Below are 15,645 nucleotides of genomic sequence, written 5' to 3' on the forward strand. Positions count from 1 at the left end.
TGGTGGTAGTTGACTCTGGGGTGGGGAAGAGTAGAACTGAGGAGGGGATTTGAGAGATTTCATCCTTATCTTTAATATACAGGTAGTCCCCAACTTACAGCGTATTCAAGTTACGATAAACCGCCTTATGACCATCTGTTTTGTTTTTCTTTACCTCTTATCGTTAGTAATGCATACTACATACAATGTTGCAGTGCGTGATTTCCTGATGTCGTCATATCTGTAAGTTTATATGTAATGTTTTCAACCCCCAAAGACAAATAAAGATCAGATTTACAAAGATACTGATAGTAAAAGGCAATAATAATGAAAACTACAAAAAAAAAGGAGATATTCAACTTACGTCAGAACCAACTTAGGACAGAGTCCTCGGAACAGAACCTGACGTCTGTTCACTTTAGCTGGTGGATGTATGATATCCTTTGTACTTGTCTATTCTAAAATAATTTTCCCAAGTATTAATAAAACAAATGCAAAGCAGGAAAGGCAAGTAAAAAACACTGGCTCCAAATACATACTTTCTGGCACCATTTTTCTGAAAAAGTGCTAGCTTATTCCAAAAGGTCCAACAAGCTGCCTTCATTCTGAAAGTTAAAGGGACCTCTCCATTCCATAGCTTGTGGACTGAGCCTTCTCTAGAAGGTCCCAACAAGAATTTATAAAGCCTCGGGTGGAGTTTTAGGATTGGAAGGACGATGGAGTTGAGTCCAGCCTCCATATTTGAAGAGAACACAGTGAAGGAAAAGAAGAATGGCTCGTCTACGCACACAGGAAACGTGGACCTGTCCTGGTGGAGACATTTGCAGCCTCTGTGCTGGGGGACACACCCAGTGCACTACTGGGTCTGAATGTGGTTTGGCCTGACTGGACCTCGGGGGCTGGGGAAACAATGCTGGGGAAGGGACAAGGCCTAGATCTTGGTGGCTCTACGTTTGAGCTGTAGGATAACAGCCTGGAGATTTTTAAAAGAAACCTAAGAATAACAGAGCCAGTGTCTCATTTGTGTCTATATTCCCAGAGGCAAGAACGGTGCTTAGCCAAGAGGCAGTTGTGGGTCAGACAATAAATGGATGAACAAGACTGTGTTCCCGAATGTCCCGCAGCTGCTTTATGGAAGATGCTATGGGAAACAGAGGCACGGAAGGAAGCCGGGCACAGATCTTGGAGGGTAAGGCAGTGACAGTTGGTTCTATGCCAAAGGACAAGCGAACTGGCTAAGCCACTTCCCTAGGCCCTGCCCAGCACCCTGGCCTTTGCTGACCCTTCCTCCTCCACAGCTGAACCATTCTTCAGAACTTGAGGCTGAAGCACGTTGTCCCCTTTTCCATTTGCAATAAAAACCACCTCTTTCCAAATGAGACATAAACCCTGTCCAAGGCTGCCAGGGCCTGACCAGTACAAAATGTGCTCTGGCCAGGGGAACACGGGAAAAGGATGACACTAGCAAGACCCACTATGTGCTGCTGCTATGGGGGCACTTTCCTTGCTTCCTTTTCTGTTGCCCTCCTGATTACCCAGAGGTTTGGGTTTTATTCCTCCCATTTCACAGATGAGGAGACTAAGGCCCACAGCATTTAAGGAACCTGCCCAAGGTCACACAGCAAAAAACTGCCTTTCACCCTTTTCTTAATGCCCTGCCTTCCCCAGGAGTGGGGTCCCCTATGGACTTGGAAATTCACAGGCTGTCACTGCCCTTGCAGGGAAGGGACTCCCCTAGACAAAACAACCTAATCTCTCACTAAATTCCTCTTATTCCCGTGTCTGCTCTGTGACTGTTGGATTCACTAGAGCTGAGGCAGCTGCCTCCCAGGTCAAAAGACAACTTGGTCAGCGAGACCATACCAGTCCGTCACCCCCCTGGGGGAGATAAGACCTCTCTGTCATGGTGACGTTCCACCAAAATACGCCCCATCATCAACACTTGGCACCCACCCAGGCTCCATCGGCCGACATACCATGATTCAAACATGGTGAGCGTGGCCGAACTCTGATGACGCTGCTCTCTGCCGAGCGCCTCCCAATTGCTGGGATGAACATCTTGGGAGGGCTCCCACTTTGGTGGGTCAACCTAGCTCGCTTCAGTGCCAGAAGGTAAGACCACCCCACACAATCCCCAGGTCTGCATATTTGCTCCCCAGTTCTCCCCAGCTTTGCCAGATGCCTGGCATTGTTTCTAGAGAAGTCCTTTCAATTTTCTGTCACCTCTGGCCTCTTACCAATAGCTTGAAACACCCGCTGTGGTTGGCTGAACAATACAGCAGAAACGTTCTCTGGAAGACCTTGTTCTCCTTTGCTGGAGTTGCAAAACCAGGCCCATAAGACCACAAAAAGATAACAACTCAAAGATCTCATGAGAATGCACCAGATGCCAGGATTCCAGAGGTGGGGAGGGAACTAACAAAGTTCTCCAGTCCCAAGGTCAATGGCAAGACCGAAGCCTGGCAAATGAAAGTAGGAACTGAACTTCTGCCTCACCCGGAGGTTTCACATGCAGTTTGACTCGGTCAGTGAGATAGCTGCTTTCAGCTCCATTTTACAGAAAATAAAACTGAGTCCAGGAGACAGCAAGTGGTTTTTGTGAGGATACATAGCCTGTTTGAGGTAAAATTTGAAATCAAGCTTTCAGAAAGCTTGGGGGACTTTCAACATACCCCCACTGAATATCAGCTCTCTGGCCACTTCCCCCGGCTCTAGCCAGGGTTTTGTGGAGATTTAGGGGATCAGCAAACCATTTTGCCGGCAATCTAGTAAAGGTTCTCCTGGATGGTTATCTCCTGGGTGATGCTGCCACCAAATTCAAGGGAGCATGGTTCAAGTTCAAGTTCATTGCATCATCTCGCCTGGGCTGTATCTGCCTTGTTTAGGAAAGTCTGCCAGGAAGATGAATCTTAGGGCTCAGCCTGTCAACCATCAGCCCAGAGATTGTGCCAAGCTCTCTGCTTCTGCACATGGTGTTCCCACAACTCATCCCCTCACTCCGGCCTGCCCCCTCCCTGGCCCATATCGGGCAGATTAATTCCTGCTCATCGGTTAAGGCTCAACTTAAGGGTCACCAATTCCTGGAAGCCTCCTCAAGCTTAATCTTGGCAGCAGACCTGCTCGTCTTGTTCACCACTGAGTTGTCGATGTCTAAGAAGTCAGTGTTCAATAAATATTTACAGAATGAATGTGCGGCTCTCCTCCTCATCCCAACAGAAGTGCCTTATAAGGGCTACATATGATCTCGGCTTCCTGTTTACTGATAACAGCATGGGCTGTTGGGGAACAGCGACCTGACTTCAATTCCTGACACTGCACCTCACTAGCCATGTGGCTTAGACACAGCATTTAGCTTCTCTGAGTCCCATTTTCCACATTTGTAAGGTAGAGGGGAATTATAGTACCTTTGAGGACCTGTGAGGAATAAACAAAATAATGGACATTGTGTGCACCAAGTGTTAGCTATCGTAATAACGATGACGCTAAATGTTCCACAAATGTGTTGTGGGAAGGACTTTTAGAAGGCTGGGATTAATAATGTGGAATTAAGTGAAGAGACTATTCTCTACCATACTATTTCAAAGCCGCATCTCTGCCTTAAGACAAAATCCAATTTTAAAAATACCCTTTTAAATGTCTATTGCTTAGGGGGGAAAAATCCTCCACCAAATTTGAAACACACTTCAGCTCAGTACGTGCCTTCAGTCTTGGCCATTTTCCCTCAGTTTTCTGAAGAAGTAGTTCTAAGATGTCATGAATTAGGTCTGGAAGGTTAATGTCAACCATTGGACCAAAAGCCATCCATACAAATGTACTTGGTAATTCACGTTGATGACAATTACCTAGTTCAGATGCCATTTCTGTCGTGAAGCTCCATTCCCTCCCAGGGCTGAATCTTAGCTGAGTTAACAGGCACATGAGTGTCTTTCAGCTCTAGAACTCATCACCCTGGATTGTGTCAGCTCATACTACCTTTCTCCTGCTAGACCATCAGCTTCTTGAGGGCTGGAACCAGGGGTGCGGTGGTAAAGGTTTAACAACCAGCTCTCAAAACAAACAAACAAAAAAACCAAAGAGCCCTGATTTGTAGTATTTGCCAATTTCCATGGCATAAATACTCCCACTATAGCCAATTACAAGCTACCAACATGATACCCTTGAACATGGAGTTTCCGGGACAAGATTCACAACAGCACTTTGTTATTTAGTATTCCCAGCATACAGTTACAATAGATACAATCTCAAGAGCAGAAATAATAGTAAACTGTACCAAAATAATCAGGAAGTGAAAAGTTTTGAGTGGAGCCCCTGGGTAGTGCAGATGGTTAACTCACTTTGTTGCTAACTGAAAAGCTGGAGGCTCAAGACTACCAAGAGGCACCTCAGGAGAAAGTTCTAACAATCTACTTCCAAAAGGTCACAGCTACCGAAAACCCTATGGAGCGCAATTCTGCCCTGACGCACATGGGGCTGCCATGAGTCGGAGCTGACTCTCTGGCAACTGATAACTGGTAAGGTTTGAGTATTACCTTCGTTTGTCATGACTTATTTAATTGTAAGTTCGTATCGTTTAGTGTTTAATGAGGTTGTGTTAACTGGCTTACAACATTTCTGAAAACTTAACTATGAGCTCTCATGAGCTGGTACAGGCCATTTCTAACCTACCATTGGCTGCCCTTGAGTTTTATTCAGCTTTATACTCCAGCACCTAAGTGTCACTCAGCAAACATTTATTGCCAGTAACCTAGCCAACACTTGATACATGAAGGGTGCATGAAGGGGCAGGCACCATGCAGGGTGCTTTACTCCCAAACCCATTGTCTCACAGGGTTTCCAATACACATCCAAAAGCTGGACAATGAATAAGAAAGACTAAAGAAGAATTGATGCCTTTGAATTATGGTGTTGGCAAAAAACACTGAATATACCATGAACTGCCACAAGAACGAACAGGTCTGTCCTGGAAGAAGTACAGCCAGAGCACTCCTTTGAAGTGAAGATATAGAGACTTCGTCTCATGTACTTTGGACATCTCCCCGGTGATGCTTAGTAAGGTAGAGGGTTAGTGAAAAAGAGGAAGACCCTAGACGAGATGGATTGACACAGCGGCTACAACAATGGGCTCAAACACAGCAATGATTGTGAGGATGGCGCAGGGCCAGGCAGGCTGTTGTTTCTTTGTACACAGGGTAGCTATGACTTGGAATCAACTCGAAGGCACCTAACAACAATTTCCATGGAAACAGACTGCCACATCTCTCTCACTCCCCCAAGGAGCAGCTGGTGGGTTTGAACTGCCAACCTTTCGGTTAGCAGCTGAGCACTTAACCACTGTGCCACCAGAACTTCTTGCTGTACTCCAATCACCTTATATTTCATCCACTCCACAAACTGATGGGGTTACTGAGATTATTAGCACCAATTTACAGATGAGGAAATTGAGGCCCAAACAAGATGAGCAGCTTGCGTCCAGTCACGCAGAATGCCTGCAGACAACACCCACTTATTTATCACTCTCTGATTGACTCTCTAAAGCGTCAGGGCAATGCTGACCTACTGTCCCATGTCTGTGCAACCTGTTCGGCTGAAGTTCGCCACACATGTGATGGCAGCTCCCCCCAAAGAGCTGGGTGCTTCCCCGGGCTCTGCTCTTCCTCAGAGGTACAAAGGAGAACTCAGAAATTGAGCAAGAAGCCAGGGACAGATCAGAATCATACCCACAAACCACCCAGAATTCCAGGAATGAAGCCGTGGCCGGAGGAGAAGCAGCTTTGGGCAGAACCTCCTGTTCAGACCGTCTGGTAAACCCCAGACAGTGCGGCCCCAATCCCCCTCCTCCAACGGATCCAGGAGTTTCTCTTAAACAGGATTAGCGCCCAGATGCAGGAGGACCCAGGCCTGCTCCGTCCCTTGCTTCCGGCTTTGCACCAGCCCTGGCCTCTCGGTTTACTCAGCTTGGCAGAATAACCAGCATCCACCCCCCCACCCCCCCCCACACACCTTCTTCCTGCCTCTCCCCTCAGCAAGATATACATCCTTATGGGATTTAGGGGACAATACTTCTAGATGCTTATTCAGACACATACAAGAGTCATTTGATTTCTTTTACACTATGCTCCAAATATACAAAATTCTGGACAAAAAGAGAAGAAAAATTCAACAAACACAAATTTACTCTACTTTGCACATAAAAGAGCTAAACACCAGGTGCATTCAACGTAAGCCAAGATTATGTATAAGCAAAGCCACTTTGAAGTCACTGGATGATAAATTAATATGTTTTGAAAACACTCAGCACAAATGCTCCTGGGGCTTCTCTCTCCCTTCTTACAGATGTTGGGATGTTTCCCTGAAAACTGATCCCAGTAAAGCATTAGATAAACATCAGGAACCTCCATCTCAAGGGGGAAAACGTCACCAACTACCAGAAGGCAATGGAGTGGGAATATCGTGGACATTGAGGTCAGAGCTGGGTTTGAATCCTACGTCCACCCCCATAGAACTGTGGGCCACCAGAAGCTCCTCAAGCTCTTAGAGCCTCCAGTCCCTCACCTGCACAATGAGGACGTGGATTTCTCCCAAGGGTTTAAGAAAGAGCCCTGGTGGCACAATGGTTAAGAACTCAGGTGCTAACACAAAGGTTGGTGGTTCGAACCCACCAGCCGCTCCACAGGAGAAATATGTGGCGGTCTGCTTCTAAAAGGATTACAGCCTTGGAAACCCTATGGTACACAGTTCTGCTCAGTAAAGACTACACAAAATAGTGTTTACAAAGGGCTGGGGCAGAGTCTTGGGAACATGACGGGAATTCGGTGAACATTCCTTCCCTTCTCCTCTGGGGGCATTCGGGAGGCCCAGGTCACCCCAGCTTCAGGGCTCAGGGATGACACACATGCCTGTGCAGAGTGGCCTTCTTGCCTGAAATGGGTGACTCACGGCATGTGGTGGCATCCAAAAGGCTGAGTCATGGCCCCTGCTTTTGAACACATGGTCCAATAACTTGAGGTAGATCTAGGCTATAGAACTTCAGCCCATCTTGCAGATGGACATCCTCAGGGTCAAACTTGGGGTCAAACCCACGGAGTCCTGGGGACACACAGGGGACAAAGCAGTCTGTCCTGGGGAACTGGGGGGGACAGACAATAGGCATCACGGTAAATAGGTAAATGCAGGTTTCAGACACCAGAGGCAGCTTGATGAAAACAGCCCAGGAAGATGGGGTGGTGAGCACAGGGGCAGGGGCAGAAGGAAGACCTCTCTGATTGATTGAGGTGGACAGCAAAGGTCCCACTGAGACTGTAAAGAAAGGGAACTCAGGCAGCAGAACAGCTAGGACAAAGGCTCAGATGTACATTGTCTTAGCATGACCTAGGGCAGACTCAGGGCCAGGGGGAGAGGAGTTCACAGAAATAGGCAGGGCCAGGTGGCAGGGGCCTCCAAGGCTATGCCAAAACAAAAAAACTTGTTGCCATCAAGTCAATTCTGACTCATAGCAACCCTATAGGACAAAGTAGAATTGCCCCATAGAGTTTCCAAGGACTGCCTGGTGGATTCGAACTGGTGACCTTTTGGTTAGCAGCTGTAGCTCTTAACCACTATACCAGCAGGGTTTCCAAGGCCATGCCAAGGAGTGTTTATTACTCCAAGGGGAGCCTGGAGAGTTAAGCAGGATGCTGGTAGGGCATGATTTATGTTTTGATGACCCTTCAATGTGCAACAGCACAGACAAATCTCCCAGACATAATACTGAACACAAGAAGCCAGACTGAAAAGATGACACATGTGAAGTTCCATTTACACACAGTTCAAAACCAGGCAAAACCAACCTAGGCCATTAGAAGTCTGGAAATGGCTACCCTTTTGGGGGTGCAGGGAACAATTAGGAGGGGCCGTCACACGACGCATGCCCTTTGTGAAAATTCACCCGCCAGTACGCTAATAGTGGTACACTTTTTCTAGTATATTCAACTTCAATAAAAAGCACACACCCAAAAAAAAATTTGGAATCACTCTGGATTCTAGCTTCCTTTGAAGGGTGGATTGAGACAAGCAACAGTGGACACAAAGAAAAGACATGGTTTTGCAAGAGAAGTCTCCAAGAGTTTTTCCTCAAGAGTCCAAAGCTGAGACAAGTCCAGAGCCTGGTCTCAGGCACCCTTCAAAGGGCACTTGAACTTGAGCATGTTGGAGCCGAGATAGAGCCGTGCCAGCCGGCTGCACCCTCTCTCCTGGACCGCCCCGCGGCTCTCAGACAGGGCCCGGTTCATCCAAAATGAGAGGGCACTTTGTCCGACAGGGCCTAACCCATCTGAAAACACCGCCTCCATCCCAGGAAAGCCCAGCCTTGGAGGTGCCCAGGGATAAACAGCGTTTTCAGCAGCAGGAGCCTTCCTCCCAAAGAGAACAGACTGGCTGTGTTGGGAGCACTGGTTTGGCCAGGAAGGAGGGGACAGCAGGAGGTGACATATACTCATATTTATTTTTAAATGCAATCGAGAAAACAATTCATTCTTTGAGAGGGGGCTCTTAGGGACTCTAGAGAGATGCACCTAGCAGGCTCTTAGGCACACAGGGACACTACACATACCCTGGAATCTTCTGGACATGTGCCCAGGTCCCAAAGTGTTGGCAGTCACAACACCAGCAAGCTGAACATTCTTCCAGGAGAAAGACTCATGCAAACAACTGGCTCTCAGGGGCCCCTAGATTCTGGAAGGAGGTGGTCATTTTAGCTCCTAAGCCTCTCACATCCTCTTTGCTATGTGACTTCTCTGGTCACATGACCCCCACTAGGCAGCCCCTCCCATCCCATCTTTGTGCTGTGTGGGGGCAGGCCTTCCTCAGCTTTCTAGGGCAGTGGGTCTCAGACCTGAGGGGCATCAGAAAGTGCTGGTAGCCTTGTGAAAACACAGACTGCTAGGCCCCGCTCCCAGGGCACCTGAGGCAGGAAGGCTGGGGCACGGCCTGGGAATCTGTATTCCTAACAGGCTCCCAGGGGATGCTGACACTGCTGGTCCAGGGCCCCCACTTTGAGAACCGCCTCTCAAACCTCCTTGAAGCCTCACCTTAATCCAGTGTTTGCCATACTTCAACCCTTCACATACCCCTTTCCCAAGTTTCTCCCTACCTGCCTGTTACCTACCTGTATGAGTACATATTTCATACTTTTATTTAAATTGGCTTGCTTATTTATTTATTACTTTAAAAAAGAAAGCTTCGTATCACTGCCATTCTGGGAGAGCCTGATCACTTTCACCATCAGCAGGAGGTAAGAGTGAAAGTAGGCACTCTGAAGACAGGACAAAGTTAGCACCTCCAGCTGCCGCTGGCCTGGATGTGGACTATGTTGGAGGGAACCCATTCTCTGTGTTGTATAGGGGTTAGGGTGTGGGGGAGGTGTTAGGACCAGTGGAGAATCACCAAGAGTGACGCTGGGATTCAGGGGGTTGGCTGCCAGATCTACATTCAGTCGTTTTGGGGAGCACATCCTGGTGCTCCCCACACTGGGGAAACTCTGCTCATTCCAGGGTGATCTGTCCTCAAATGCAAACATGAACATGTTACTGTCCTGTGGGAACTCACTTGGGGGCACCCTGTGGCCTCAGTGACAAGTCCACTACCTCAGTTCAACTCATCACACCTGCAGGGCAGACCCTCGCTGTCCCCTCCCCTGGTCCTTAGCCTCTAGTGCCCCAAACTTCTTGCCATTCTCCAAGTATTCCAGGCCCTTCTCCACCTCCAGGCCTTTGCATATACATGGTCCCTCCCTTGGCACACCCCTGCCAACTCTCCACTCACTCACGATCACCTTTCCATGCCAGTAACATGCTTCTTCTTCATTCTAGAAAGTTCTCAGGGTCTTATCAAATCAGTTTCTGAAGATGACAGGTAAATGCCAGCGTCCCAACCCGAGAGAAACCTGAGTGGGTGTTTTCCCATCCAAAAGAACTTAGGAGCCCTGGTGGCACAGTGGTTAAGAGCTCAGGCTGCTAACCAAAAGGTTGGCTGTTCAAATCCACCAGCCACTCCTTGGAAACCCTATGAGGCAGTTCTACTCTGTCCTATAGGGTCGCTATGAGTCAGAATTGGCTCAGAATAACTTAGGGGCAGGTTGATTCCAGAACCACTTGACTGCAGGCAAAATGGAAGCTCAGTTCTTTTTGCTTCTTCTTTCTTCCGGGATAGAGCCATTCTGCACGCAATATGGGACATATCCGAGAAATTTGGGTTGAAAATGTGAGATGTCATAATTTATAATTTTTTTTTTTAAAGTTGCATAATCCTCATTAGGACTTTTTTCCCCTGAATCGGTGTTTTTGTCTAAGCTGACACAGCACTCAGGAAAATCAAGGAAGATAAATCTCCCTTGGGCTGGACCACAAGAAACTGCCTGTCCTCATGGCCTTTTGTCTTTTTGAAAGGTGGGTGTTTGCCAAAGACTACGACAATTGCACAGCATGGGGTACAAAGTAGGGCTCCCCCAAGGCAAGGTCCCAGACAGGACCCTCTGGCAGTTGCTGCTGTGACCCAGGGTAGAATGTCAACACCTTTGACAAAACACCCAGATGCCAGGATTTCCCTGTACCAAAGTGAGGGACCTCAACATGTTTAGGAACGAAACGATTTGAGTTGATGCTTCTTCAAGAAGGAAGTCGAGAAAAGACAGCATGCATTTCTCAATAAGTTAAACACAGAGTTACCATATGACCCAGCAATTCCACTCCTCAATATAATCCAAGGGAAATGAAAACAGGTGTTCAAACAAAAACCTAACACAAAAGTTCATTGCATCACTAGTCACAATAGACAAAAGGTAGAAACCATCCAAATCTCCATCAACTGATAAATGAACATACAAAATGAGGTATGCCAACACAGTGGAATATTACTCAGTCATAAAAAAGCTACAAAGTCCTGATACATGTTACAACATGGATGAACCTTGAAAACATTATGCGAAGTGAAAGAAGTCAGATACAAAAGGCCCCATATTGTAAGATTTCCTTTATAATAAATGCCAAGAGTAGGCAAACCCATAGAGCCAGAAAGTAGATTAGTGGTTGCCAGGAGCTGTGGGGAGAGAGGGGCAGGGAGCAACTGCTCATGGGTTCAGGGCTTCCTTCTGGGATAATGGAAATGTCCTGGAACTAAATAGTAATGATGGTTGTACAACACTGTGAATATACTAAACGTCTCTGAATTGCACATTTTAACATGGTAAATTTTATGTTTCTGAATATTTTACTAAAATAAACATTTTTTTTCAAAGAGAAGAAAAGAAGACATCGCAGGTCCTACCTACAGCCACCGCCTAGATCTGTCTGGTCCTCCCTATTCCAGAACAGACCGAACTCCTTTAGGACTTTACTAGGTGTTCCCAGGCCCCCATTCCATTAAGTCTGAGCGTCTGTTTTCCTCAATGAACTGAAAATGAAGTGGGATAAAAGGGTACCCATGTTGTATTTTTCTTTCTTGACAGGCCATCAGCCCCTTTGAATGATGCTGGGTCTGTACATCTGGGACTGATCAAAAACCAGTGAGTTTGCAAAAAAAAAAGGCAAGGCTCCTGGCCGGGAGCAGGCAGACATGGAGGCACCTCACATAACACAGCATATTACACTGTGACACGGAAAAGGAATTGTCCAGCTCCCACAGGCCAAAGAGGTCAGCACTGCCTCTGAAAGCCAGTTTTCAGCTGGAACCTACGCAAGGACAGAAAGATATTCAATTTGGGGTGTTTGAGGGATGAAGGGTGGAGGCTTTAAAACACCTCACATTCTTCCCTCCGGGGCTCCAGGCTCTCCCCAGCAAGCCAGCTGTCCTCCCCAAGCTGCGGGCAGGGCTCTGGGAGCCAGCACTGATTCAGGTCCCCATGGATACAGGTACTAGGTACCTGCCGGTAGAATCAAGCCCAAGCTCCTGTGTCAGCAACGTTAAAGACTCCTGCGACATCGAAGATGCCCACCTCTCATGAGGAGCCTGACCAGTAGCCCACTCTGCTGTGACAGTCATGTGGACAGTCACCGGCTGGGCACTTTCTTCCAGAATCTAGGCGGGGCTCTGCTGGGCTGGCAGCTCTGCCCTACTCTAGCTGTGTTGTCTCAGGCATGTTCCTTAGTCACACTGAGCCTCAATTTACTCCTTGTTAAAAGGAGGGCAGTACGGAGCCCATCTCACAGACAAGAAGAGGGTTATTCCTGTAAAACTCTGAGTGTGCCTGGCCCGTGGAGAGTGCCGTGCGCATCAGCTGGTGGATTATCATATCAATGCTGTCATGACTCCTCCTACTCCCACATCTCAAGAGACTCTGCCAAGATCAAAATCAGCCCCCTTCGGTGATCCTCCTCCAGCTCTTTCACCTGGAGCTTCTCTCAGACAAAACAATACCTGGTGAGAAGTTCAAGGGCAGAGCTGGCAGTGGGCAGGGGGGTTTCTTATAGAAGGCGGGCCCAGTGGTTAAGAGTGAGGGTCTGGAGCCAGACCAACCCGGATTTGACAGCATCGAACACCAGCTGGGTGACCTTGGGACAGTACTTCACCTCTCTGAGCCTTGGTTTCCTCATCTGTGAAACGGGGATCTAGAAGACTCTGCCCAGGTTTACTGAAGGGATGATAATGCAGGTAAAGTGCATGCCTGGAGTCCTGGCACAAACCTGGCACAGCAGAGATGTGTCCAGCACAGCTCCCACACTCATGCTCCTTCCCCCGCATGGAAGGAGCAAATCAGGTCCCTGCAACACATCCCCTCTCAGTCCACTTGGGGACATGCCCCTTATCTTGCTCTGCACACCCTAGTCTCCCACCCAACAGACTGCAGTCCCTAGATGCCCTGGCCCGGCTGGGGAAGGCAGGATCAGCCTATTCTTCTAGGGCAAGGGGCCCAAAGTCCCAGGGTGGACACTCGCAAACCCAGTCTGGGTAGCAAGGTGAGCCGGGTGTTTGCATGGCTCCCAGCCACTTCTCTCACCCAAAGCAGCACCTCATCTTTTGGCTGAAAGAGGCCCAATTCAAATTTGCTCCAGGGCTTGGAACCAGTTCCTTCAGATTCAAATCTCTGCTGAGAATTTGCATTTCCACCCCAGATATACTGAATCAGAATCTACATTTTAACAAGATCCCCAGGATTCTTAAATATAATAAATTTTGAGAATCACTGCTCTACTAGTGGTTCTCAAAACTGACCTCTAACCAGCAGCATTAGCATCTCCTTGCTTTGAAGACCTGGTGTGCTTTCAGACTTCAGTGAGCAGGCATCAGCTAGCCCTTCCCGGCTTGCCCACCAGCCCAGCCCTTGGCAAAGGAGACTCTGGGTTTGCTCCCCGTGTCGGGCTGACTCTCGCTCTCTCCACCTGGGGCAGCCAATTTCCTCACCTCCCAGCACAAGAAGAGAGCCAGGAGCCTGTTTCCCGGAGCCTCAGGGGAACTTTGACATGCCCCCACGCCCTGACATGTTCATCAGGAGCTGGGCTTCAATCCTGGCTCTGCCTGCAAAACTCACTTTTCCTCTCCGCACCTCAGTTTCTTCATCTGAAATATGGGAAGAGGAAGGCTACCTTGCAGGTTTGTTGCAAATGAAACCATAAAGGGGCGTGGCCTTGTACACTACAGAGCAGAATACACACGCTGTTGTGTTGACCGTGGGCCTCCACACGTGGGTAGAAGTCTTCAAAAGCCTGGCACACACCTGCTGTCGGCTTTCCATTAATTGACCCCACTGTGCACAAAGGCTGGCAAAAGAGTATATAGCCTCCAGGAGCACGGATCCCCTGGCTGACCAGCTTTGAATTCGGCTCCTTTGCTTCCTACCTATGGATTCTTGAGCAAAAGACGGGTCCTCTCTCTCTCAGTTTTCTCATCTGGAAAAGGGAACAACGGTTCTGAGATGCAGGCGAAGCTCTCAGCCTAGTGCCCGTCACACAGAAACCCTAAGAGACCTTGTCTCTACTGGTTCCTACAGCTTCCCCAGACGCTGTCAGGTATTACAGAATCACGGCTTGCAAAGAGGGGCTGGAGACCGGTCCAGAGAAGGAAGCTAAGGCACACTTACCTAGGCAGAGCTCCGATCACCACCTCGCGGTGTCTCCCGCGTCAAGCAGCTGCGGTAGCAGCGCGGGCACAGCAGGCTGATTGCAGGACACCAGACGCCCGAGCGGAGCTGGATGCGAGTGGGTCCCGCGCCCGGCGCGCCCCCTCTTATAGGCTGCGGGGAAAACCCCGCAGGCCACGCCCCCGGCTGGCCGGCGGCGCTGATAGGGCCGCGCAGCCCCGGCCCCGCCCCCGCCTGGGGGCGGAGGGAGGCCGGAGCCCGGGTGGGCAAGCAGGGCCCCGGGTCCCCGCGTGAGAGGGGGGCGCTCTTGTCCTGCTCGTGGCTGGGAAAGCATCGTCTTCACTGAGCTCTTAATTATGAGCCCGGCGCGGTGCCAAGCACTTTCCGTCGAAGGTTTGCAAACTCTTTAAGTCTAATCTCTCTGCGCCTCAACTGGAAAATGGGAATAGGGAGGAGACGCCCAAGACGGTTGCAAATGAACTAGGGAAGAGCGGGGGCCCTGTACACTGTGGTGCAGAACACACGTTTGCTAAGGTTATTCCCTCCCTCTACCCGGGGTGGAAAACTTCACTCTCCTCTGGCCTTCGTGCCGCCGTGACCCAGCACGCAGACGCACAGAACATGCACACTCGCATGCACACACAAACGCGCACGCATACTAATTATCTCCATTTTACAGATGCGGAAACAAGACTCAAAGATGTTTCGAAGATGTCAGCAGTAACACCTCCGTCAAGGCCAAGGGCATTACATTCATTATCCCATTAAATTTTCACAGGAATGCAGTGAGGTGGAAATTACCCACTTCACAGATGGGACAACTGAAGTTTGGAGAAGAGAGTGCCCAAATCCCACAGCTGGTGAAAGGCAGCACAGGGTCCAAACCTTGCTCTTGCTACTTTTGGCACTTAGGCGTTTAGCATCCTTAACCTGTTCGGGTTGTACCCTTTCACTTTAGTTATTCGATCTGTATGCTGAACAAATAGTCCAAGAAGCCAGACTGTATTAAGAATGAGGCATCGCGACTGGAGGAAGACTCATTAACAACCTGCAACATGCAGATAATACAACCTTGCTAACCCAAAATGAGGATGACTTGAAGCACTTAGTGATGAAGGTAAAAGACCACAGCTTTCAGTGTGGATTACGCCTGAACATAAAGAAAATAAAAATCTTCACAACTGAACCAATAAGCAACATCATGATAAATGGGGAGAAAGCTGAAGTTAAGGATTTCATTCTACTTGGATCAACATTCGACACCCATGGAAGCAGCAGTCAAGAAATCAAACAACGGATTGCATTGGGCAAATCTGCTGCCAAAGACCTCCTTAAAGTTCTAAAAAGCAAACATGTCACTTTGATGACTAAGGCAAACCTGATCCAAGATACAGTCTTTTCAGTTACCTCATATGCATGAAAAAGCTGGGCAATGAGAAAATAAGACAGAAGAATTGATGCATTTGAATTGTGGTCTTGGTGGAGAATATTAAATATACTGTGAACTGCCAGAAGAATGAACAAGTCAGTTTTAGAATACCACCAGAATGCTCCTTAGAAGCGAGAATGGTGAGACTTTATCTTGCTTATTTTGGACATGTCATCAGAAAAGACTAATC

At 48.4% G+C, this 15,645-nt stretch overlaps 1 protein-coding gene across 2 annotated transcripts in view; it reads right to left on the reverse strand.

Annotated features, from left to right (window-relative positions):
- Nucleotides 1-14,140, reverse strand: part of CRISPLD2 (cysteine rich secretory protein LCCL domain containing 2) — a 71,441-nt gene extending 57,301 nt beyond the window's left edge. For both annotated transcript variants that reach the window (XM_010597822.3, XM_010597820.3), the window contains exon 1: nt 14,027-14,140. The gene's annotated coding sequence lies outside the window, so the exon portion shown is untranslated. The remainder of the gene's footprint in view (nt 1-14,026) is intronic.
- Between the last annotated feature and the right edge of the window lie 1,505 nt (nt 14,141-15,645).

This window comes from Loxodonta africana, chromosome 21 (genome assembly GCF_030014295.1).
Source record: "Loxodonta africana isolate mLoxAfr1 chromosome 21, mLoxAfr1.hap2, whole genome shotgun sequence".
NCBI lineage: Eukaryota > Metazoa > Chordata > Mammalia > Proboscidea > Elephantidae > Loxodonta > Loxodonta africana.